The sequence below is a fragment of the Pan troglodytes genome, chromosome 4 (assembly GCF_028858775.2).
Source record: "Pan troglodytes isolate AG18354 chromosome 4, NHGRI_mPanTro3-v2.0_pri, whole genome shotgun sequence".
NCBI lineage: Eukaryota > Metazoa > Chordata > Mammalia > Primates > Hominidae > Pan > Pan troglodytes.
This window is the reverse complement of record NC_072402.2, coordinates 73,995,582-74,021,835: the sequence shown is the minus strand read 5'-3', so window position 1 is coordinate 74,021,835 and position 26,254 is coordinate 73,995,582.

Below are 26,254 nucleotides of genomic sequence, written 5' to 3'. Positions count from 1 at the left end.
AAATAATTTGACATATGAAGTATCAAGAAATGGAGCCAACTCTCAAGGGAAAAGAAAGCCAACCACATCTGACCCTGAGATGAACCAGATGCTGAAACCAACAGAGAATAATGTTAAAGCCGTTCTTTTAACCATCCTTGATACAGTAAAGCAAAATACGCTCTTGATGAATAAAATATAGGAAAATTCATCAGAGACATTTAAACAAAAAAGGACCAAAAGGAAATTCTAGAACTAAAAAAATATAATATCTGAAGTTTTAGAATTATTGGATATACTTAGTAACCAAACGGAGATGTCCAAAAAACAAAACAAAACAAAGAGTAAATGAACTTGGAAATAAATCAATAAAATTATCTAAGGAGATGAAGAGGAAAGAAAAAAGATTTTTAAAAATGAACAAGGGACCTCTTAAATAACACAAATGGTTCAACAGACAGGCAGCCGCAGGAGAAAGAGGTAGAAAAAAATTTAAAGTAATAATGGAGGAAAGTTTTCCGAATTTGTTGAAAGACAGAAATTTACAGGTTCAAGATTCTTTGTCAACACCAGTTAGAAGAAACATGAAGATGCTCACATTGAAACACATCGTAGTTAAGCTATTGAGCCAGAGATAAACAAGAAACCTTGAAAGCAGTAAAAGAAAAATGAATCATTACATATAGAAGAACAGAATTTGATTAAGAACTGAATTCTCATCAGAAACAATGGAAGTCAGAAGACAGTAGAATGACATCTATAAAGTGCTGAAGGAAAAAATGCCTCTCACCCCAGACTGCCTAATCCAACAAAAAATATCCTTCAAAGATGAAGGCAAAATAAAAAACAATTTCAGACAGAAGAGAACTAAGAGAAGTTGTTGCCAGCAGATCTGCACTATAAGAAATTCCAGTGGAAGTTCCTCAGGCTGAAAGAAAAAGAATCCAGATAGAAATGTGGACCCTCAGAGAAGAATAAAGAGCATCGGAAATGGGAAAAAAAGTAGCTGGGGGAATGCAAAAGATTATTTTTTCTTGTTTCTCTTAATTTTAAAAATAAATCTGTTTAAAGCAAAAATCATGACAGGAATCTATAATATAGGTATATATAATTCATAAAACAACTATAACACAAAGAGGGATAAGGGGTGGAGACGACCCTGTGTATTTGCAAATTTTTCATGTTTTAAGCAGTGTTATTCTGTTACCATGTTAAATGTGAAAAGTTAAGGATATATTTTGTAATCACTATTCAGCTACTAAAAGAAAATGTGGGTGCCAGGTACGATGGCACACGCCTATAATCCTAGCACTTGGGAGGCCAAGGCAGGTGGATTACTTGAGCCCAGGAGTTCAAGACCAGCATGGGCAACATAGCAAAACCCTATCTCTACAAAAAGTACAAAAATTAGCTGAGCATTGTGGCACATGCAACTGTAGTCTCAGCTACTCGGGAGGCTGAGGTGGGAGGATCGCCTGAGCCCGTGAGGTCAAGGTTGCATTGAGCCAAGATTGTGTCACTGCACTCCAGCCTGGGCAACAGAATAAGACCCTGTCTCAAAAAAAAAAAAAAAAAAAAAAAAAAAAAAAGCAAAGATGCATAGCTGTAAAGCCAATAAGAAAATGTAAATGAAATTTAGAATATTCAAATAATTTGTAAAGGCAATAAATGAAGAACATAGGCTAAAAACACCACCATAAATAAATGCAATTATTATTTGTCAACTTATATATATAGTACAAATATATACTCTCCACATACACACACACAACTAAAAAAATTGCAAAAAAACTCAGAGGAGACAAGTAAAACACAAATAATAAAATGGTAGACTTACCCAAACATATCAATAATTACATTAGATATTAATGGATTAAACAATTCAGTCAGAAGGCAGCAATAGTCAGAATGCAGTTTATAAACTAACAAGAGACACACTGTAATTCTTAAGACACAGATATGCTCTAGGTAAATGAATGAAAAATATATATACTATTCAAATGAAAAGCATGAAAAGGTTCATGTGGCTATACTATCCTCAGGCAAAATAGATTTCAAAATCTCAAAATTGTGTCTCCTAAAAAGATAACCTAACCCCTGGTAACCATGAATGTGACCTTATTTAGAAATCAGATCTTTACTGAGGTAATCAAATTTTGCTGAGGTCATGGTGGATTGGGGTGGGCCCTAATCCAATGATTGGTGTCTTTATAAGAAGGGGAAAATATGGACACACAGACACAGAGGTACACAGGGTGAGGAAGGTTATGTAATGATGGAGGCAGAGATTAGATTGATATATCTACAAGCCAAAGAGCACCAAGGATTACAGGTAACAACCGAATTCTGGAAGAGGCGAGGAAGGATTTTTCCCTAGAGCCTTCGGAGGGAGAATGGCCTTGCTGATACCCAGATTTCTGTCCTCCAGACTGAAAGAGAATTTCTTTTGACTTAAACCACCCTCTATGTACTTTTTAATAGAAGCCCTAGGAAACAAATACACAAGACAAAAAAATTAACAGAAATAAAGAGTGGTATTATAATATTATATTATAATAAAAGTGTCAATTCATCAGGAAGACATAACAATCATAAAGTTTATGCGACTCACAGAAGAATTTCAAAGTACAGGAGGTAAAAACAGACATAATTACAGGAAGAAATCGACAATGCCACAGTCTTGGTGATTTTATGAGTCTTTTCTCAGCAATTAATTGGATAACTAGACAAAAAAAATCAGCAAAGACATAGATCTGAGAAAAACACTACCAACCACATAAATATATAGAGGAAATAACAGTTGTTACTCTTGGAACATTCTTTTCTGCTTTCCACAGTTTTCCTGATGTCCTCAATTATAGTCTTGGTCTTTCTTCTGATATGCAACATATTTACCTTCTTTCCCCCTCAAATTGTGGTTGCAAATGTTTTTAATTTGCTTTTTAAAATATATATCTTATATCATTTATGTGTTTTTTAAACTCTTTCTTCTTGGCTAATCATTTTAAAGCCCTTTTTTCTTATCAATATATATCTTTCAGCTATTTCTTCTGTTTTTTAAAAAATTCACACTTCTTTTGTAGATTTCTGGTTTTCTTAAAATGGTAATAGCAAACACTTCTACAAGCTCTTAATATGTTGTCATTAATCATTTACCACAATGCTCTGAAGTAAGCACTATTATTATCCCCACTTTAAAGATGAAAACATTGAAGCACAGAAAAGTTAAGTAACTTGCCCTAAGTTATACAGACAGAGTATGGTGAAGCCAGACTCTAACCAGGAGTTGGATTCCAGTGCCTATGCTCTTAACTATTGGGGTATGGAGTCTGCCTCTTTAGATTGTCAAGTGAAATATTTTGGTTCCTGTTTTTGTAGCTTCTTTTTAATTTTTCTCTTTCAAAGCCTTTTTCATTTTCAAAGGCTTTGAGCGTTCTGTCAGTTATACAGTTATGCATCACTTTCTGAAGGGAATACGTTCTGAGAAACGTTGTTAGGTGATATTGTATGAGCATCATGGAGTGTACTTACACAAACCTAGACAGTAGAGTCTACCACAGGCCTACTCTACCTGTTATAGTCTATTGCTCCTAGGCTACAAAGCTGTACAGCATCTTGCTGTGCAGAATACTGGAGGCAACCGTAACATAATGGTAAGTATTTGTGTATCTAAATATAGAAAGGTACAATAAAAATACAGTATAAGAGATAAAGAGTGCTACATCTATACAGGGCACTTAACATGCATGGAGCTTGCAGGACTGGAAGTTGCCCTGGGTGAGTCAGTGAGTGAGTGATGAATAAATGTAAAGGCTTAGGATATTATTGTACACTACTGGAGACTTTATAAACATGATACACTTAGCCTTCACTAAATTCATTAAAAAGAAAGTAATTGTGGTATGACATTATGATGCCTATAACATTGCTAGGCATTAGGAAATTTTCAGCTCCAATATAATCTTATAGGACCACCCTTGTATATGTGGTCTGTCATTTAATGAAACATTGATATGCAGTGCATAAATGTATTATTCTTTATCAAATTACTTCTTCTTGCTAACTCCTTTATCATCATGAAAATGTTTTTTCTTTCTAAGCCTCCTGGAACTTGTGAATGGGATTTTATAAGGCAGTCTTTGCATATTGCTTAAGTTCAGGGTCTTGAGACAGGAAGATTATCCTATTTTATCTGAGTGGGACCTAAATACAATCATATGTATCCTTAAAAGAGGAAGAGGGAGATTTGAAACATACATGCAGGGCAAAGCAATGTGAAGACAGAGCAGAGAGAGATTTGGAGATGCTGACTTTGTAGTTTGGAGTGATTCGGCCACAAGCCAAGGAATGTTGGCAGCTACTAGAAGCTGGAAGAGGCAAGAAACAGATTCTCCCCAAGAGCATCCAGAGGCAGGGAAGCCCTGCGGACACCACCTAGTGTTGGTGTTGATTCTACCCAGGGATACTGATTTCAGACTCCTGGACTCCAGAACTGTGAGAAAATAAATTTCTGATCTTTTAAGCCACACAGTTTGTAGTAATTTGTTATACCAGCCATAGGAAATGAATTCACCCCTCCTCTACTAGCTGCACTATTAAAACCTACTTATTGTTGCCTTCTTTTCATGAAGAAGAGAGATAATTTTGTTCTTTCATTTAAAAAAATATTGATTATAAGCCTACTGTGTGCTAGTCTCTGGGCATAAACATGTGAAATAGACAATGTCTTTATTCTGACAGAGCTTGGGTCAATGTTGAGCAGTGCTGAGTAGGGTAATTTCAAACAAAATGCAATAAATTATGTGTTATGAGACTGAGAAAGGATATGGGGTCACACAGGAGGGGTATGAACTTGAAGGGACTAAGGGTGGCTTCCTCGAGGAGGTGGCATTTAAACTGAGACCTACACAAAAAGTAACTGTGAGCCAGGCAAAGAGTGGTGGTGTTCCAGACACAGGCAATAGCACGTGCAAAGGCAGTGGTCAGTTCATCTCTTAGGTCCTTTGCACCTCAAGACACCCTTTTTTCCTTCAGTTAATTCATAAAGCTTATAACATATTTTCTTCTTAACCTGTGCTTAGTAGCACAGGTCAAGCTACTTTAGCTATTTTCAGGTCCCTAATCTGAAAATTTGAAATTCAAAGTGCTTCAAAATCCACAACTTTTTGAGCATCAACATGATGCTACAAGTGGAAAATTTCACATGTAAATAACACAAACTTTGTATTGTACATAAATTTTATATAAAATTACCTTCAGGCTATGTGTACCAGGTGTATATAAAACTTAAGTGAATTTTGTGTTTAGACTTGGATTCCTTCCCCAAGATATCTCATTATGTACAGGCAAATATTCCAAAATCTGAAAAAAAGCCAAAGTCTGAAATAACTTCTAGTCTTGAACATTTTGGATGAGGGATACTCACCTGTATTTTATTCATGTTTACTAACAATCCAATGATAAAAGGTAATTTAAAAGTAACCAGTTTCCTTGCATTTTCTTCTTATATCTGTCAGTAGATCAGCAGCTGAGAGTTGCAGATGGGAGATTTAGTTTCCATTTCCTTCTCACACACACCCACATTCATAAAGTGGCCCCCCCACAGTTGATGAGTTTCCTGATATTAATAGAATACATGGGGCATAACAAACATGAACATACTTGCAGAAGTATAAAGTGTGGCCAGAATGAATGTCACACTTACTCTCACCCAACCCCTAAATATGACTTTCAGAAACTGACTTAATTTTCAATGTTTCTAAAGACCCAGGAAAGCCACTGGGTAATTTTTCTGTCTCAATGAAAAAGGTATCAGCCACCTCTAAAACTCATGACTTCACCATTCTGCTAGATTGTTAACTCATTGTGGGCAGGAATTGACTCACTCAATTTCCTTCATATCTGGCCCTGGCTCTTGGGCCAGAAACTGCACACAGGAGTTGAAGAAAAACTGTGTATCAACATTTTTTTTCTTGTCTTTATCAAAAGAGAAGCTCATGTTTGGTTCTATGTCCCACAAAGCTCTTAGTTAATAGGGGTCCTTTACCAATGTCGACTAAGATATTTGAAAGTTTGTTCACTATCTTCATCAATATCCACTATGATTAGTTTTATGTTTAAAGAGCAACATCAAAAACGTGGATACCAAAGCTTGTGTGAGCTTTGAACTTGCCAATCAGCTTTGAAGGTCAGAGGAAGTAGTTTGATAATAATGAGATCAAGAATTAAAAAATATTTTTAAGCTTTCTCTCAGAATTGAAGGCAGTAGGGGAGGGATACAGAAGTTCCGGAAATGGCTGACTGTGTAGACAAGATGGTGTGGTTTCAGAGTACAGCTGAATATATACAGCCAACCCCTTTTTTCCTCCTCCATTTAACAAACATTTGGTTGGCTGAGTTGTAGAACTTCCAGCTCTGCTTCAGAAGGTCTTTGTTTATCTTTGCAAGGACAATTAAGTGGCAGGAATGTGTAATATAGTGAAGCACTGCCAAAACAAACAGTTCTCTTAAAACGTTATGTAGAAGTGGCTATTGTTGCTGGTGCTTCTGCAAGAGGCAGAAACCACTTGCTAATAGCTTAATTCTATTTCTCTGCAGACAAGCTGATCCTATTGCAGAAGAGGGACTATGTGGTCTGCTGGTTAGAGAGATGTACTGGAAGCCAGAATGGGCCCATATTTTACAACATAGCTGAGTAACTGACTCACTCTGTAACCCAGGGTTACATCTCTCAATCTCATGAGGCTTGTTGTCCATCCAGCTGGAAAATTTGGTAAGATGTTAGGCTGGACTGAAAATCATTTGTGGTGCAGCTGAGTTGCTTTTCCACAGGGACAGGATGAGACTGACAGGCCTGACTGAATAACAAAGCCCCGTGGACTGTGATTGGTAAAGGTAAGCCTCGCAAGATGCAAAGGGAGTCCAGGATGGTGAGAATATTCTATGAAGGACAGAGTCTTCTTTGCTGAATCAACAAATGCGTACTTCTAGTCTCTGTCCCCATTCAGCCTCACTCAGTAATCATATTTCTCTGTGAAATAGATATTGCCTGGATCAAGATCCCCAGCTCACCACTACAGAGTGACCGTGCTTAGGAAGGACAGTATTCTTCAGTTTCTGATATCTTCTTTGCTACAAGGATCTGCAAAGTTGGCAGATTTTAGGGTCAGGCTAGCTATGCTGATACAGGGATGAGCTGAGGAGAAGAGGAGCAAGCCATTCGCCTGCTTTCCAAAGTGGAAAGAGTTTACAAAAAACACATGCGCCTAAACGTAAAGATGATTGATTGAAAACTGGTAGGTTCAAAGAGAAAACAATTTGAGGAAGGGAATGTTTCTCCTCATAGGAAATTGACAATTGGTGTTGCCTTTGGGTTTGTAAAGACACTAGAAGGTGTTCTAAGGATGGTGGCTTCCGATCCAGGGTCTGGAATTTATGATATTTTGGTAGGGCAGGATTGGCCTTTCAAGGTGAGACTTCAGCTAAAACCTACAAAAGTCCCAATAGGTGATATGTAGTTTACTCTTCACCATCAAGGGAATTTCCAAAGAGCCTGGGAAACTGATAATTTTGCTTGAATTGGCTCTTGCATTCACAAGGCCAATAATAGTTGGTTTGTGTTTAAAGTACCTTTTGGCTAGGCTAGCCCTAAACAGGTCAAAGGAGAATTATTTTGGAGCAAATACAACATTAAGTGGGGGCCAAAAATCATAGGACAGCTGTGGATATTTGTTGTGAGAACTGTTGTTTACAATCTGCAGGCACCAACTGACAGAGTTGCGCATATTTATCTCCTCATCTTATCACAGATGAAAACTGTCATCTCTATAAGAATGCCTAAAAAGGCACTGTGTACCGATGTGAAATCTGGCCTCTGGTTGCAGGACCTCGTTCAATGTTTGAAGCCCTTTATGTCCACCATAGGAAGGGTATTTGGTTCTACCATTACTTTTAAAGAATCAGGAGGAAAACATTGCCAGCATCCTGGAATAATAAAAATTAAGAATGAGACTAAGAGGATAAATATTTTTAAGCTTTCTTTTTTTTTAATATTTTAAGCTTCCAGAGGAAGCCAAAGGAATAAATCCTTAAAAGTAGTATTTCGAGCCTAACTTACTTTATTAGAGAGATTGGGATGGCATTAGAGGACTTCCTAAGAACCCTGCACTCACATAACTGACAGTCACCTGCCACTCACTCATTGATTTAGCAAGTTTTCATTTATTGCCATCTACTTGCATAGCACTGCCATAGGCACTGCACAGGATTTGAAGATGACAGACAGCATGGCAATCTGAAATGCATAAGGTTTGAACATATGCATAAAGTATCTATGATGCATGATTATATATACATATATAATATTATATATAACTTAGTGTATATACAGACTAAGGAATTCAGAGCAATATGTTATGAGCATTTTGTTCTTAAAAAGAGAGATTTAAATGAGATATTTTTAAAAAGATTTATTTAAATGATATTAAAGTGGAAAGACTAGAAAAATAACATTCATGACAAAAAGAATAGCATAAATAAGAGGGCAGAGGGCTGGGAATGCAAGATATGTTGGATAGATAGTTGGTTCTATGTACAGGAAGATCCATTAGGGAAATGTGAGACACAGGATTTGTAAGAAGCTTTGAATAATAGTCTTCCTCCTATAGGCAATGGGAATAATTGAGTGTTTGAGTCATTCATTGATTAATTCAACTACCATTGATGGAGTACCTTACATGTCTCAGATCCTTTGCTAGGCTTTGGACACGTTTTTAAAAAAGCAAAATTGTGTCCCTGCCTTCAATGCACTTATATTCTAGTAGAAAAACATTTTGTAAACAAATAATTGGTCAAAAGTGGTATAATAGAGGTATACCTTTGATATGGTTTGGCTGTGTCCCCACCCAAATCTCATCTTGAATTGTAGCTCCCATAATTCCCACAAGTCGTGGGAGGGACCTGGTGGGGGATTATTGAATCATGGGGATGGGTCTTTCCCATGCTGTTCTTGGTATAGTGAATAAGATCTGATGGTTTTATAAAGGTTTGCTGATGGTTTTCTTCACCTTCTACCATGATTGTGAGGCTTCCCCAGCCATATGGAACTTGAGGCCATTAAACCTCTTTCCTTTATAAATTACCATGTCTCAGGTATGTCTCTATTAGTAGCATGAGAACAGACTAATACAGTTAATTGGCACCAGGTAGTGGGGTGCTTCTGTAAAGATATCCAAAAATGTGAAAGTGGATTTGGAACTCGGTAACAGGCAGAGGTTGGAACAGTTTGGAGGGTTCAGAAGACAGAGAGATGTGGGAAAGTTTGGAACCTCCTAGTGACTTGTTGAATGACTTTGACCAAAATGCTAATAGTGATATGGACAATAAAGTCCAGGCTGAGGTGGTCTCACAAGAAGATGAGGAACTTTTTGGGTACTAGAGCAAAGGTGACTCTTGCTGTTATTTAGCAAAGAGACTGGTGGTATTCTAACCCTGCCCTAGAGATTTGTGGAACTTTGAACTTGAGGGAGATGATTTAGGGCAACTGGTGGAAGAAATTTCTAAGCAGCAAAGCATTCAAGAGGTGACTTGTGTGCTGTTAAAAGCATTCAGTTTTATGTATTCACCAAGATATGGTTTGGAATTGGAACTTATGTTTAAAAGGGAAGCAGAGCATAAAAGTTCAGAAAATTTGCAGCCTGACAATACTATAGAAAAGAATAATCCATTTTCTGTGGAGAAATTCAAGCAGGCTGCAGAAATTTGCAAAAGTAACAAGGAGCCAAATGTTACTTACCAAGACAATGGGGAAAATGTCTCCAGGGCGTCAAAGACCTTCACAGCAGCCCCTCTCATTACAGGCCCAGAGGCCTAGGAGGAAAAAAATGATTTCATAGGCCAGGCCCAAGGCCCTCCTACTCTTGCAGCCTAGGGATTTGAGGCCCTGCCTCCCAGGTGCTCCAGCTGTGGCAAAAAGGGGCCAAGATACAGCTCAAGCCATGACTTCAGAGGGTGCAAGACCCAAGCCTTGGCAGCTTCCACATGGTGTTGAGCTTGTGAGTGTGCAGAAGTCAAGAATTGAGGTTTGTGAACCCTTGCCTAGATTTCAGAGGATGCATGGAAATGCCTGGATGTCCAGGCATAAGTTGGCTGCAGGGGTGGAACCCTCATGGAGAACCTCTGTAGGGCAGTGTGGAAGGGAAATGTGGGGTAGGAGCCTCCACAGTGAGTCCCCACTGGGGCTAGTGTAGCTGTGAGAAGAGGGCCTTCATCCTCCAGACCCAAGAATGGTAGATCCACCAACAGCTTGCACTGTGTGCCTGAAAAGGCCACAGAGGCTCAATGCCAGCCCATGAAAGCAGCTGGGAGGGAGGCTATACCCTGAAAATCCATCACGGTCAGAGCTGCCCAAGACCATGGGAACCCACCTCTTGCATCAGCGTGACCTGGATGTGAGACATGGAGTCAAATGAGATCATTTTGGAGCTTTAAGATTTGACTGCTGTGTTGGATTTTGGACTTGCATGGGGCCTGTAGCCCCTTTGTTTTGGCCAGTTTCTCCCAAATGGTATGGGTGTATTTACCCAATGCATGCATCCCCATTTATCTAGGAAGTAACTAACTTGCTTTCGATTTTACAGGCTCACAGACAGAAGGCACTTGCCTTGTCTCAGATTATACTTTGGACTGTGGACTTTTGAGTTAATGTTGAAATGGGTTAAGACTTGGGGGATTGTTGGGAAGGCATGATTGGTTTTGAAACGTGAGGACATGAAATTTGGGAGGGGCCAGGTGTGGAATGATATGGTTTGGCTGTGCCCCACCCAAATCTCATCTTGAATTGTAGCTCCCATAATTCCCACCTATTGTGGGAGGGACCCAGTGAGAGGTAATTGAATCATGGCAGTGGGTCTTTCCTGTGCTGTTCTCATGACAGTGAATAAGTCTCATGAGATCTGATTATTTTATAAAGAGGAGTTCCCCTACACAAGCTCTCTCTTGCCTGCTGCCATGTAAGATGTCCCTTTGCTCTTCTTTCATCTTCCACCATTATTGTGAGGCCTCCCAGCCATGTGGAACTGTGACTCCATTAAACCTGTTTCCTTTATAAATTACCCAGTCTTAGGAATGTCTTAATAGCAGCATGAGAACAGGCTAATACAACCCTTAAGCTGAAGATAAGAATGATGAATAAATATTAAAGTCTAGTTAGTTGAGTTGTTTATCACTGTTGTATGGATCAGCAATTATGAAACTGCTTTCAGTATATTCTAGGATTAAACAGGTAAATATATTTAGGATAACAGGGCCAGATTTCTCACTGTCAAAGAACAGTATGTTGAATTAGAACTGGAAGTATCAGTATAAATTCATGATTTATATCGATACATATTTATCTATTTTATAGATGGTTGAGTTTTCTTTTCTTTTTTTTTTTCTTGAGACAGGGTTTCACTCTTGTTGCCCAGTCTGGAGTGCAATGGCTCAATCTCAGCTCACTGCAACCTCCAACTCCTAGGTTCAAGCGATTCTCCGGCCTCAGCCTCCCAAGTAGCTGGGATTACAGGCATGGGCCACCATGCCCAGCTAATTTTGTATTTTTAGTAGAGACGGGGTTTCTCCATGTTGGTCAGGCTGGTCTTGAACTCCCGACCTCAAATGATCTGCCTGCCTCGGCCTCCCAAAGTGCTGGAATTACAGGCATGAGCCACTGCAACTGGCTGATGCTTGGGTTTTCTAACTAAAGCAAAGGACCAATAGATATTATTTTACTTCTATATCTATATATCAACAGGTATGTAGACATGTTATATCTACATCCACATGGATATAGATGTATGTATAGAGGTGTATACACATATGTCTATTTCTTACGTCCCTGAGAAGGCCTCATAGCAATTACAGTTCAGTAGCAATGAGCACATATAGTGCACAGATTTTTTTGTCTCTAAATACTACACTATTCTCCACTGAAAGAAAGCAGGGTCACTTGAAGATACAGCTTATTTCATGGCTAGGACAGGAAAAGTTAAAGATCAGCCCGGAATATCATCTTGTGAAATAAATAAATTCTCAAAGAATAGAGACACAGAAAGATGTTTGAAGGGGCTCCCATTGACAAACTTGGGATAATTCAAGCATCTGAATAAATAATATTTACAGATTACCTACCAAAGAAAATGGAAACCCATAAATTCATACTGACTTAAATGAGTCAATGAATGAAAGAATAAATGAGGGATGAGGAAAAGCTTCTCCCTTTGTAGAATGCCATGAAATAAATATAGAAAGAATAAAAGAGTTTCCAAATCACTTTACAAAATTTTTGCAGTGATTGATTCATGAAGAATCATCAACAGTTGCTAAAACTAGTGTACAAAAGTTTGACATGCAACAAGATATCTCCATAGTCTCAAAATATCTTCTCACAAAATACTTATTAATGACAAAAGCAAATGGTAAATTTAACAAGGAGAATCTGGCAAATACCTCTGGTGCTTCATAATCTAATTTAACATTACCAGTAGTGGGACAAACTGACACCATGTTTCCACTGACGTGACGCACTAAGAGGGACGCCACATGACATCTGTGACGCTCCTGAAAAAATACTTCACCTCACTCACATTGTAAGCAAACATTACAGATACCTGAGTCAGGCTTTCCTCTGATATTCTCATATTACTCTGTGCATATTTCTAGTATTGTATTTATTATATGTACAACAAACCTGCATTAATTGGGTCTGCTTCCTCCTTGACTGTGGTTGTTAGGGTCAGGGAGAGAATACTATTTATCTTTGTACACCTCTAAATATACTGCCTTCCTATGCATAACTCTATAATCACATTTATTATACTGTATTTAAAATACTTATTTTCATGGCTTTCTACCTTGCTTTGGTTAGAAAACCCTACAGTGGCTTCAACAGTAAAGGCATTTGATTACCTCATAAAAAGTAAGTCTGGACATAGGCGATTGCAAAGTTGGATCATCATGGCAATGATGTCATGGCACTGGTGAGCATCTCTATGACAGGCCTTTCTCAGTTTCAAGAAGGCTGCCAGAGCTCCAAACATCATGGTCTCATGCAACAGGGCCCCAACAATTAAGGAAGTAGGTAGTTGGTTCCTATCTTTTATCAGAAGGGGAATCCTTCCCAAAATCCCCAGTAGACTTTCCCTTAGGTTTCATTCACATGCTCACTCCTAGACAAATTACATGGCATCCCTTCTGGCTGGACACATTATTGTCCAAACAAAATTGAGGTTCTGTTAACAAGAAAGGAGGGGGCAACTACTGAGAGGGCAGGCTTTGTGCCTGCTGTACTCCGCTACTAGGTTGTAACTTCTTTGATGGCAGGAACTGATTCTTACTCATTTTCCTTTTGTACCTCCAGAGTATCGCATAACACTGACAATAGGTGCTCAATTAGTGTTTGTTGAATGAATGAAAATGACTAAACATGGCATGATATTTAAAAAATAAGCATGGGGAACTAACAAAGTTACAACATTGTACAGATCTTACAACCTTGAATCCTGACTGTGCATTTTCAATTCCCTTCACTCAAGGTAACTAGAAGAGAAGTTGAAGTCATAAAGAGTTTTCATGTTTGGGGTGGTTAATCTGGCATGAGTAAGATGAAAAGTGAGATATTTATAGGCAGAGGGGCTGGTGTATCTGTTGGGATGCTATGTACTTTAAGATGGAAATGGTTGCAATTGCACATAACAGGGAATGCAGGGGAAGGGCAGGCTTGTGTGCCGCACAGGAGGAAGGGACACAAGAGAGTCTGCTATCACACCAGATGCCGCACATCCAGAGGAGGCAAAGGACCTGACGCCTACTTTTTAGAAGCAGGGAAACCATTCCCTAGAGGCAGATAGTAAATGTCCTCTCACATCTCTTTGGGCAGAACTGGGTCATCTGCCCATTCTTAGGTCAGTCACTGGAAAGTGGGGTGGGATTCATGAGACTGGTATAGACTGACCATTCAGGGTGGGATGGGTTCTGGGGAGATTATCTGCATGGCTACAAGTCCAGTTTAGGAGTTAATGCCATACTATAGGTCAAGCAGTTTCAAAGCCTGAACTTGTTTTATTTACTGTGGTAAAAATGGTTGTAAAAGTAGGAAGTAAGAGACATTTTGCAAAGAGAAGAGTCATTAATCGAATATGGGGGAGGAAGAAACAAGTAAGATAGAGGAATCAAAGAAGATTTTGAGGTTGGGTTTCTCTTCAAAATTGATCTATAGCAACATCAGAAGGACGGCAGAGCCACTTACTGACTATTTCCAGAAACTTGGAAACTATTCCCAGACTTAAAGTTCAGTTGTGGTTAACAATGAACAAACAAACAAAACCCAAAGTAACCAGTAGAATGCAGGACTCAAAGCATTTTATTATGTGGTAAAATCAGGGTAAGGTCAGCTAAGAACAACAAATGCAATAAATTCTTCATGTGGCTTCATCTCCCAGAAGTTTGAAAAAATATAATAACCGTTCTCCTTATCAAAAGCCCTTAATTTTGACCCATCGGGACAAACTAGTTAGTTAAGAAAATAGCAACTAAAAGACAGTGGCAGCTTAAACTTTAGGGAAAATGGAGGAATATCATTAGCTCAGTTAGACATGAGCTTGCAATATTCGGAGGTAGATTTTCGAAGTTCAAAGGAAAAATAGAAGGTTTGGAGACTCCTATGAAGACATTCTGACAACAGCTCTGATGGTCCAAAACTGGGAGGGGTGGTCGTAAGAAGCAGGTAGCTGCCCAAGGTGCTCTCTGGATATCCATCAAAAGAGGGAAGGAGTCGTCACACGGTGGCCAAAACCTATAAAACTGGAGGTACATTCTGGCAATGATTCTTAGTAGCCGTGTGGCCTTAGACAAGTTGAATAACTGCTCTGTGCCTTCATTTCCTCATCCTTAAACTGTGTGTGAGAAGTCTTCCTCCACTGGGTTGTTGTAGAACCAAACAGATAATGTAAGCAGAGCACATTAGCATCACGCCTGGTGCAAAGTAAGCACTCTATGTATACATAGTATTTGTTGCTGCTGTAGAAACAACAGTAAGTATTTCACTTGTAAAAATATTTTTTAATAAAGGGAGGGAAATTAGGGGAAAAACCAGAAACATTTTCCATAATTCCATTTTCCATATAAATCTCCTTGGCATGTTTAGAGAATTCAATCAATAGAGAAAAACACCAAAGGAAAATCTGAAATCTCCTGCCTCTATGAAACCTGCCCCCCTCCTCTTCCCAAATGTAACCACTACTAAAAGTTTCTTATGATTACTTACAGAATAACATTCCAAAGTTTTATTTTTAATTAAGTGCTAAATAAGATTCAAAAAAAATTAGTGGTAAGTCAAACAGGGTGTGTGATGCGATATAAATTGATGGCAGAATCAAAAGAGAAACATATTTAATTCTCCTCTCTTTCTCTCCCTTTATTTCTGCCTCCCTTTTTTCTTCCCTCCATTTCTCCCCATCTCTTTTTCTTTTTCCCCCTGTCAAGTAGAAGATTGAGGTTCCCTGGCCTGAGAGAAGTGAAGATCCAGCCATGAGAGGAGCTAGCCAGTGAATCTGGCCCATCTCAGTGATATTAAGCTTGAGGGCCATTGTGAATTGAATTTCATCTCTGGGAACTGAGAGGACCCTGGATGAAGCAACTCATTGTGTTTGAGGAACTTTGGTGATGGCTGAAAACTGGATACCAATTTTCACAAAGTGGATCAATGTGGATGCCCCAGATAATAGTCACTGCAGTACAGAACTTGAGCAACCTTCTAGAATGGGTTACTAAAGAAGATGCTAGTGCCTGGAAAGAGAGATTTTGAGAGCCAAGTTGGATTGGACCATCCTCACTCTCTTTCCTCACAGGTTTAATTGACTTGACCATGAATCAATAAGGAATGCTGTAGACATAGTGGGCCTGGATTTCATGAGGCAGTTGAAAATGTTTCCCATGAGATCCTCATGGGAACTAAATAATATGGCCTGAGGGATAAGGAGATTTATGTGGCTTTCTAGTTAGCTGAACTGCCAGGGGTAAGGGGTGCTGGGAAATGGTCCGTGTGTCAACCTGCCCAAGATCTGGAAAGTGGTGTCCAGAAAACATCGTCTGCCTCATCTTATTCAACAGGAACATGGCTGGCAGGAGATTTTAACCTCATTTGACATACTTTTTTTTTTTAAATGTAAGTGTGTTTTAATGTTAATGCGTAAATGAAAATTAACTGTTAAGAAATTTAATATCCTTTTGATCCCTCCCCATTCTTGCCAAGATAAACTCCAATCATGTAAGTTTCCTATGCTTGATTGATTGCAAAATGGCTACAATTATTCATCCCTTCCTATATAGAGAGACTTTGCAATAAGACTTTGTAGCACCTGCCATCAAGAGGTAGTCTATGCCCTCGTCCTTTGAATCTGAAGTGCTCTTGTGACTTGCCATGGTCAATAAAATGTGGCAGAAGTTATGATATGCCAGTTCCAACCCTAGGTCTGAAGTGGCCTGTGTGTTGCCACTCTTCCTGGCAGCACTGTGTGAACTAGCTCAGGCTAGCCTGACACACAGCGAAAAACACATTGCCTTCTCACCCAGCCAATGGCCAGCAAGTGAGTGAGGCCACCCAAGACCAGCCAGCCCCCAATCTGCCACTCGACCCCTGACACATGAGTGAGCCCAGTGGTGATCACACAGGCCCCAGCCAGTTCACCAGAGCTTTGCAGCTGACTGGTTGACTCGTGAACAATAATAAAGGTTTATTGTCTGAAGTCACTAGGTTTTGAAGGTGTGTTGTTAGGTAGCAAAAAGCCAATTATTACAGCCCACACATATCTGTCCTACTTCAGCTCTTGTCTTGCTACTCTGGCCCTTATATTCCATGCTCCAGCCATGCTGTGAAAAAACTGTATGTCAATTCCTCCACAGCTTTGCAAACACAAACCTCTGCCTGTCTATCCTCCCTCCTCCCATACCCATCCTTCTTCATCTGGCTAATTCCTACTCATCTTCTGAGACTCATCTCAGGCACCACTTTTGGTAGTCTAGGCAGCATTCTCTGAGCTCCCTGTCCCCAGACCTCTTCACACCCTGGTTGAGTGCCTCTCCTCCTGCACACTGCTGATGGTCCTAATCTATGCCTTTGTCAAGCACTTATCCTAAATTAAAATCATCTGTTTACTCAGCTTCCTATTTTCATTTCACTATGAATTCTTTGAAGGTAGCAATCGTGTCCTTTATCTGTTATTGCAACAACTAGTACAATTCCTCAAAAATGGTGCTCTGTAAATGTTTGTTAAATGATATGAATTCAATTTTAAAATATTGAGTATATTTAGTTTTGAAAAGAGAAGTATGTTAGTCCGTTTTCATGCTGCGGATAAAGACTTACCCGAGACTGAGCAATTTATAAAGAAAAAGAGGTTTAATGGACTCACAGTTCCACATGGCTAGGGAGGTAGAAGGCAAAAGGCACATCTTACATGGTGGCAAACAAGTGAGAATGAAAGAACCAAGCAAAAGGGGTTTCCCCTTATAAAACCATCAGCTCTTGTGAGACTTATTCATTACCACGAGAACAGTATGGGGGAAACCGCCCTCGTGATTCAGTTATCTCCCACCAGGTCCCTCCCACAACATGTGGGAATTATGGGAGCTACAATTCAAGAAGTGATTTGGGTGGAGAAGCAGCCAAACCATAGCAAGAAGATATAAAGGGGCTGATAGAGTTAATAAATATACCATTAGGCTCGAGAATAGCCAGAGGTTACCAATTAGATCTTTCTTGCTCCAGAGGAACCAGTTGGTAAGTTTTAGTTCCTTTAGCCATTTATTTCCAGCAGGTAACATGTATTCCTCAAAACAGATGTCACCACTGACCAACACCCACTGTCTGTAAAGGAAAGCTGAATAAAACCATGAGCACCCCCATAAAGTCTTTCATTTGGATGGGAACAAAGATCATGCAGTATAACGTCTCCAAGGCCCATCTTCCATCCACCACTGAGTTACTGATTCTATCATTTTAAAGAAATCAGAAAGAGGCAATCCTAAATATAATGAATTCATGGACAGCATTTATTGATGACCTCAAGGAAAAGACTTCAAAGCAACATAATCATGTTCTTCAAATCACTTTTTTGAGTTGTCATATGGGAGAAACTTACTCTTTATGGCTCTGAAAGGCAGAGTTTGGACTAATGAAGGTAAAATTCAGACAGATGCATGTATGGATTTCCTAATAATTAGATGTGTTTTAAAAAATGGAGCAAGCAGATCTTGAGAAACAGTGCTCTCTTTGTCCCTGGAGATGTCCAAAGAAAGATTGTTCGATAACGCATCTGCAAAGCTGCAAGAAAGTTTCATGCCATGGGAACAGGTGGAGTTCCTTCTAGTTTGCCATTAATCAAAAGACAGCTCTATTTGGGGATTGCCACAAACCATTTCCCACAAGCTGTCTGCTAGAAAACTACATCCCCTGGCCAGAGGTGACCAACTGGGACTGGGGGTGGACATTTGACATCATCCTGAACTTCAGAGACAGAAATTTGGATACGGTGGGGGACTGCCTTCTGGCATGCCCATAGAGGAATGTAGGAAGCTTCTCTGCAGAGAAATACAGTAATAAATGTGGATTGAGCAACTACTGTGTGCCAGGCACTGTGCTAGGCATGGGCAAGCCTGAAGGAAACAAATCAAACAAAATCCTTGCATTCATGAAACTCACATCTAGTAAAACCCAGGAAATAAAAATGAGAGGGAGGGAGAAAACAGAAGAGCATGGCCCCTGAATGCTGCCTTTGGGTTCTGTGAGAAACTCTAATGATTCTCCAATAAACTTCCTGCTTTGCTCACATCTACTGGAGCTGGTTTCTGTTGTTTGCAACCCCAGTGATCTTAACTGAGACCCCATACTAAGTACATTGACTCAGTATCCATTCTCTTCACAAGCACTTTGGGGCAGGAAAAGAAAGGGACCTTTTTAAGATCAACAGGTCAGAAACTAGTGAAAAAGAAAAAAGATTTTTTTCTCACCATCATTCCATATATCAGTTCTTTAATTTAGGGTCTTGGGGTTTTTAGTTGCCGTAATAAGGAAGACCAAGGGAAACTGTTTCCCCAGATATTCAGGATGGCAGAGCAAAGGTTATATGATAGGCAGAGTTTTATGTTCTCTACCGCATCCAGGTATTATTATTATTTTATATTTCTACTGAACTGCATGATAAGCAAGGAAGTACATTCTCCACCCAGGCTTATAATAATAAATAAAATCATTCCAAAACAAGAAAAGAAAAAAAAGCTTTTCCCCCCAAGAGCTTAGCGGGGAGAGGCAAATGAAACAATACAAGACAGAGATGTGGCCTGAGATGAGTCCAGGGAGTTTTAAATAGACCGTGTCAGAGCATGGACGGGTTTCCAGGGGCTTTTTGAGAAAGCAGAGAGAGCTATTTGGATGGCAACCAGGCTGGTGTGCTCAGCAGAGGGGTACAGGTCCTAGGACAGTGTGTACCCTATTCTCCAAGGAGCCTCTGTTCCTTAGACTTTTAGTTTTGGAATCTTCAACTTATTAAGTAACATGGTAAGAGAGAGATTAAAAAAAAACTCACCTTGCCATTTTGCCAAATCTGCTTTTATTTTAATGACTCCTGCAGTAAGATGCAGATCTTCTTTCAATTTTCTACTTGCTGATTAATTTCCTGTTGACTCTGAACGTCACTGAAAACCTTTTGGATGAAGCAGAAATAGCCTTAATGCAAGTGATTCTTGGTTAGGGGGTTGAGTCATCTGGGGCCAGGCTTTGGGGGCTTCCTCTGAGCTGAGGGTGGGTGGGTGGTTTTTGGCACTTGTTAATTTAATATGTGTCCATTTGTAAACATATTCAACACAGTCATTCTCCTGCTTCCCATGTCCCGGGAAGGTTGGCCTCATGTTCATCTCTGGAGGCCCAGTACTCACCCACGCTATGGAATCTCTCTGCCCTCATTCTCCTGCCCAGCTACCCTTCTCTGACTTTTTCCATCAGTGTTGACATTTTCCTTTCTTTCCCCTTGTTAGGGTTCCTAAGTTTAAGGCCTTCCACCCAGCTATCACTACCTCCTGGAAAGAAAACATTTTATGTTAGTCATGAACACTTCCGTGTGAATTTAGGTCAGGTGACTGCTCCTAAGGGCACTTGAGTATCAACCCTTGCATCTGAAGGGTAGGGAGGTAATAGGCCAGTTGTTCAAAGATTCCACCCTACTTCTGGTTCTGCAGCTAAATGGCTGGGTTTCCTGGGTCAGATACTTTACTTCATGGAGCCTCAGTTTTAAAAAATATCTATTAACAACATAAGTTTAACTAGATGATTTCTAAAGCTCTTTCCTACTTTTAAAGCTATGAACTTCTAGTCCCAATATTAGAGGGGGATATCTGAGGATAGTTGGAGCCCCCCCTGACCTCTGAGCCAATCATGTTGTTCTCTGCCTTCATCATCCAGATGCCAAGAGATCCTAAGGTACCTTCTACCGACTGTGATCCAATGTCCCCGCTTTTCTCTTGGAGTTTTTGCTAGGATTTTATGCAAGAAAAGGCCCACTCTTTATTCTGGGTAACATTCTTAGTACTGAAACGAGAAAAATTCCTTTGTCCCCCTTCCAGGGTGTGCGATGGGGGTGTGGCTCGCTTCTTCAGTGTCCCGCGCTCAAACCTCTAGGGGAGCATACAGAAGGGCAGGCTGTGGGGGCTCTGACCCCACGGCAGTGTCTAGGGGTGAATGTGTGTGGCTCCTGAAGCCCAAGTGGGCATGTGTTACAGGATGCTCTTTTAGTTTAGCCATCTGTAGGCAGCTTGTTTGTTAGCTCAACTAGACCCCCTTCCTTATCACAAGGACAGAGGGGTTTCTGCATCCCGGGGTTTCTTGCCTTGGTGTACCAGAAGAATCAGATCACACCTAGGCTTGGAGAATGAGTGCAAGATTTTATCGAGCAGAAGTAGCCCGCAGCAGATGGGGGAGCCAGAAGGGAGCTGGTTTTTCCCCCGGAGTGGGCTGCGGTGGCCCGGGCTCTCCTCCAACTGCCCCGGCCAAACTCCACCTCATTCCACCGGTGGATGGCCTGCTGATGGATGGCCTGTCGGTGTGCCGCCAGCATGCTCCCCTAGACGTCCTCTCGCCCACCAGCTTCATGTGTCTTCTTCCACTGATGTGCTCCTCTCAATGTCTGGCCGCCTGTGTCTGCCTGCTAGGGTCTCGGGGTTTTTATAGGCACAGGATGGGGGTGTCGCGGGCCAGGGTGGTCCTGGAAAATGCAACATTTGAGCAGGAATGCAGGAGTGCCTGTCCCCACCTAGGTCCGTGGGGGTAGAGCCCTAGCCAGAGACCACGCCCTCCTCTACCCGGCACTTCCCCTCCCCCTTTCCAGATCATTTAAAGAGACCACGCTCTTCCCTTCCTGGCACTCCCGAATCAGTATGAATATTATAACTGATATTAATGTTCCTATTACTAGCTTCCTCACACTCACCTAATACGATGTGACCAACAAATAAGTTTAAAACGAAGAAATGTGAAAACACACATTTGGTTGAAGCTTAAAGCCTGTAAACCAAAAAGTATCTGAGACAAGCCTCAATCAATTTAGGAAGTTAATTTTGCCAGGGTTAAGGACATGCCTATGACATAGCCTCAGGAGGCCCTGACGACATATACCCAAGGTGGTCGGGGCACATCTGGGTTTTATACGTTTTAGAAAGACACGAGACATCAAAAAATATATATGTAAGGTGTACATTGGTTTGGTCCGAAAAGGCAGGACACCTCGAAGTGGGAAGGGTCCAGGTCTTAGGTAGATAAAAGACGAATGGTTGCATTAAACAATAGGGCGAAGGAAGCAATCAGATATGCATTTGTCTCACGTAAGCAGGGGGGATAACTTAAGAGTTTAATTTCCTTGTGGGCAAAGTGTGAGGGAGGTGTGTAACTTTTTTATCTTAGTAGCTGTTTTAGGAATAGAATGGGAGGCAGTTTTGCCCTAAGCAGTTCCCAGCTTGACTTTTCCCTTTGGCTTAGTGATTTTGGGGTCCCAAGATTTATTTTCCTTTCTCAAGCCTTTCTACAGAATTGCTGTCCCCCTCCTGTCTCCAGGTGTGTGTTCGTTGCATAGCACTCTAGGCAGTTGGTTCCAACCTTGGCTGCACAGTAAATTTCCTGAGAAGCTTTGATTTCTTTTTGTTGTTGTTATTGTTTGTTTGCTTTTTTATTAGAGACAGGGTCTCACTCTCACTCAGGCTGGAGTGCAGTGGCACAATCCTACCTCACTTCAGCCTCAAACTCCTGGGTTTAAGAGATCCTCCTACCTCAGCCTCCTGAGTAGCTAGGACTACAGTCCCACGCCACTACACTCAGCTAGTTTTTTTTTTTTTTTTTAAAGATAGGGTCTTGCTATGTTGCCCAGGCTGGTCTCAAGTCAAACTCCTGGCCTCAAGCAGTCCTCCCACCTTGGCTTCCCAAAGTGCCGAGATAACAGGCATGAGCCACTGTGCCCAGCCCTGAGGAGCTTTTAAAAGTCCCATGCACAGGCCAGCTGCTGACCCAAAGACATCAGCCTCTTTTCCTGCAGTGGGACCAGACAGTAGTATTCTGAAAAGTCCCCGTAATTCCGATTTTCACCAGAATTGGAGATCTATTTAGGGCATACACAGGACTTAAGGAACATCTGAGGTGGAGCTATGTCATCTAACCCCTGCGTGGACGAAGGCATTACCTCGGATTTTTTCTTTTTCTTAAAACCTACGCAGATTAAGAAGTGTCCTTTTTATTACTCTGTGTTTCACTGCGGAAATCATACTTTGTACCTTTTCTCTCAATTTCTTCTTTTACCTTGAGTAACCCACATGTTGGCCTCCTGGGTGTCCCCGGTGCCTCAGACTTGAGGAGCTTCCTGTTCTCTCATATGTTCAATTAACTTTCGTTAAGCCTCGTGTTCAGCCAACACATCTGAGGATTCCTGAGGGACTCATATTTCCACTGACACCTCTTCCTGCTTCTCCTAAACGTTTTGTCTCTGCTCTCTGTGCTATCTCCTGCAAGCATCATCTGTCTTCCTCATTATTTTTCTCCGTTACCAACACCATTCCTATTACTTCATTCCCTCAAAGCACCACTAACAAAAGACTGTGTGTGCAACAGACTTTCACGGATATTTTAGTGCTAATGAAGGATTATTACCACACAGAACAGCACAGGCATCAACTTAAAATTGAACGTCAGACATTACCAGCCTAACATCCAGCGGCCGCGGAAAATTCCAGTCATGTAGAATTATTTTTTACTTTTTGGGTCACACCCACTCCAGAGGCTTTTTCATCTTTTCTCTAGCTCTTAGGCTTGACTTGCCCAAATTCCTGACACTTATTTTATGCAGGGATAGTCAGCTTTCCACATCCTCAGTGAAAGTAGCCTTTGGCTGACTTTGACACATCCCTCTGCCCATTCACTCAGCTAACCCAAGGGCCAAAAGCACAAAGGGATGCACAAACGTTCCTCTTACATCATCCCTTTCACCTGGTCATCTTTCCACGCAGAGCCACCCTCCCAGGTCGTGGCTTCCAACTGTCTGCCCTCTTTGTTCTGTTGTGCTCATTGTAGTCTGAAATCAATTCCTTGATGTAACAATCAGTCTCCGAGTACATAGCACCAGACCACCCACTATGTGATGTCTCTGCTAGGTGCTGGCGGGGGCAGCAGAACTGTAAACATTAGAGCTGGGAGGGACTCAAGGACAATCTAGCTCCTCACTGGAGATGAATAGAGTTGAGACCAGCCTCATGTCAGGCCGAGGGTGGAGTGGGTCTTGGTGGGAGCTCAGGTTTCCTGCACTCATAGTCAGAAGCACAGTGGTGTGACCCTGGGCAAGTTACTTAACTTCTCTGTGTTATTATTAGCTCTGAGGCTAATAATAGAACCAGTTTATCGGGCTGATGGAATAAATGAACTGATGCAAGCAAAGTACTTGGAGAAGTGTCTAGTGCATAGCACATATTCAATCAGATCATGACCCTGGCCATGGGCCCCACAGCCAGTTAGGAAAAACCAGATGGAGAACTCAAGCTCTTTGGCCTCTGGTTCCCTATGCCTCTTACTCTGCCAGCCCACAAAGGATAACACACAGGCGAGCCCACAAGGACTTGCCATCTAGCTGGGTAAACAAAACAAAGACACCTGAAACAATCAGGGGCCACTATTAAGAAACAGATAAAGGGCCAAAGCAGTGATTCTCAAGCATGATTGCACATTAGCATCACCTGGGGAATTTTTCAAAGTCCTGATGCCCAAGCTACACCCAGACCAATTAAATCAGAATCTCCAGAGGCAGGGCCCAAGCATCAATACATTCTAAATCACCCCAGGTAATTTTAATATACAGCCAAGGAAGAAAATCACTGGCTCCAACAATCCTGACACCTTGATGGGTAATGTCAATGCAAAGAGGTAATTTGCTCCCAATTTTTTCCCAAACACTACAAGTACTTGGAAAGCCTCAACTTGTCCACATTATTTTTTTACTCCTCATCCAATCGTTAATTTTTTAAAGCTCTCATTGGTTAGGCCTTCACTATGTGCGAGGCTGGACACTTCTCATGCATTACCTCATTGACCCAACACAATAATCCTATTAACCTGTACTATAATTAACCCCGCTTTACAGATGTGGAAACTAAGATCTGTAGAGATGCAGTCATTTGGCCAAGATGACACAGTTAATGTGCAGTAGATCTGGGACTCAAGCACAGGCCTTCTGACACAGAGCCCATGGAACCAGATGGGACCCATCTCAGAAGCTCTGGCCTGTGAAGCATCCTGGTGTCTGTCACCTGCCACCCACAAATTTGAGGGCAGAAATTTCTCTAACATCTCACCACCAGCACCACGGCCTCCACCTCCTCTAGCACGATGATTCAAACCCATGCTGGTCATTTTTATAAAATATAGATTTTTGTTTTGCTTCAACCCCCGACTCTAAGAGATCAACTATTCCCTTTCTCTCCCTTTTCTCACTTAAAAATTGTTAGCACAGCATACAGCAAAGCGTTGTTCTCACCACCCCAGTCTTCCAGAGAACAGTTATTTTGCTCTCAAAAGTCTTCATCCACAAATTTGCATTTCCTTTCCCTTTCTAAGGCCAAAGTCCTTATTATGGATGTATTAATTATCTACTGTTGTGTAGCAATATTACCAGAAGTTTACTAGCTTAAAACAGCACACATTTATTATCTCACAGTTTCCATGGGTCAGGCATCCTCTACCTAGGATCTCATAAGGCTGCAATCAAGGTGTTAGTTGGGGTGGCAGTCTTAACTGTAAAAGGACCCAGTTCTGAGCTCTTTCAGGTTGCTCGCAGCATTCAGTTCCTTGCAGTTACAGGACTGAGGGCTTCCATTTCTTGTTGGCTGTTGGTCAGAGACAGACTCTCAGCTCCTTGCCACACCGTCCTCTCTATGGGCAGCTCACGATGCTGCAGCTTTCTTCTTCAAAGGCAGCAGAGGAGGGGGTCTCCTCATGAGGTAGGAATTACAATTGTATAAATTGTGGTCACCTACATATAATTACTTTTGCTGTATTCTGTTGATTAGAAGTAAGCCACAGGGCCCACCCACACTCAAGGGAAGGGATAAGGGCATGAATATCCCGGTGCGAAGATCATGAGGCCACCTTAGAGACTGTCCTTCACAATAGGTTATGGATGCCTTTCTGCCACTCCTTCTGAATGTTTTCTCTTTTTTTTCTACCTCCACTCCCCCCAGTTCTCGGTCTTCGCCCAGGTTGCCCCCGGGTTTGGAATGCAAAGGAAAGTGAAATTTATTCCATCCCCAGCCCTTACTCTAAGGTTGGGGAAAGCCATTTGCGTGGAAACCCTTCATTGTCAGTGAGGGTAATACAATATGACAATGTAACCCAGAGCAAGGAGAAGCTGAGTCCCTCCCAAAAGGTTTACAGCACTAAAAACAGGCTTCAATACTATTAAAGGGTTTCAGCCCTGGTTTGCATGAAATAGAGCCAAATGTAGGCAAATAGAAGGAATATGAGTTTTTCATGCAAATCAAATGGGTATGTTTAGAAGGAAATTAATCCTTGTTATATGAGGTGACTTTAAATTTGGAGATTCAGAGAGAGAACTAGTCACAGGTCAGAGTAAAAGCCCCTTCATTCTTTCCCACTGGTCAAAGCTGAGTCCTATATGTATACCACCCCCTGTCCAAGCCAATGGTCTCAGAGGCCAGAGTA